This window comes from Scylla paramamosain, chromosome 25 (assembly GCF_035594125.1).
Source record: "Scylla paramamosain isolate STU-SP2022 chromosome 25, ASM3559412v1, whole genome shotgun sequence".
Lineage (NCBI taxonomy): Eukaryota > Metazoa > Arthropoda > Malacostraca > Decapoda > Portunidae > Scylla > Scylla paramamosain.
In genome coordinates, this window is record NC_087175.1 from 19,473,047 (window position 1) to 19,474,115 (window position 1,069).

Sequence of the window (1,069 nt, forward strand, 5' to 3'; positions counted from 1 at the left end):
GTCAATGTATTTTCTATGTGTGTATACATATGAAGAGATTGTCTACTTCAGGTAATGTTTGTTCACTAAGAAATATTAATTAACAAGGTCAATACAAGAGCTACATCTCAATGGACCTGAGCATTTATGTATTGCACTATAAATGCACAAATTGTATATATTATCAATAAAAGATCAATCAATCAATCAGTATTTTTTTCGGACATTCTTACTTCCTCTTCTTTTTGTTTTGTTTCGTTTCGATTAATCTTAAAGTTACCTAATATTCTTTTGTTTCTGTGACTCTCACACACACACACACACACACACACCGCGTAGTGTAGTGGTTAGCACGCTTGGCTCAAAACCAAGAAGGCCCTGGTTCGAATCCCGGCAGCGGCGAGGCAAATGGGTGAGCTCCTAATGTGTAGCCCCTGTTCACCTAGCAGCAAGTAGGTACGGGATGTAACCCGAGGAGTTGTGACCTCGCTGTCCCGGTGTGTGGTGTGTCAGTGGTCTCAGTCCTACCCAAAGATCGGTCACTATGAGCTCTGAACTCTTTCCGTATGGGAACGGTTGGCTGGGTGATCAGCAGACGACCGTAGGTGAATCACACACTCACACACACACACACGCGCACACACACACACACACACACAGCCCTCCCCTCTCCGAACGGAACAGAAGGGAAAGCGAGGCGAACAGCGCAGAAGAACAAGCTTGCAACCATTATGTGCGACTTTGGGCCAATTTGTTCCGTACTACCGAAGTAACAGTGGTCACCAACACCCACAGCACCGTAGAGGGGAGCAAGGAGCTACAGCAAGACCCAGAGGGAAGCGAGGGAGCGCACCACTCCCCGCTAAGCAGCCCATCAGAAGGTAGCGTGCATTACGTGCGGCTGTGGACTGACGTGTTCGGGGAACCTGAGGAGGGACCAGACTCCATATCGTCTGGCTGAAGAGAATGTGATTCCAACCCCTCATACCGGAAGCTGCCTCGATTTTACTTACTTCCCAGTAACGTGATGACGAGGACGCTCTGACCTCACTCTTCCCAGGGAGACAAACTGTTTATTTCAAGCCAAATG

General features: G+C 47.8%; 1 non-coding gene across 1 annotated transcript; it reads left to right on the plus strand.

The window, feature by feature from the left end:
- The first annotated feature begins 312 nt into the window (after positions 1 to 312).
- Trnal-caa (transfer RNA leucine (anticodon CAA)) lies at positions 313 to 381 on the plus strand. Its single transcript has one exon. It is a non-coding gene; the product is annotated as a tRNA-Leu (tRNA).
- The last annotated feature ends 688 nt before the right edge of the window (positions 382 to 1,069 follow it).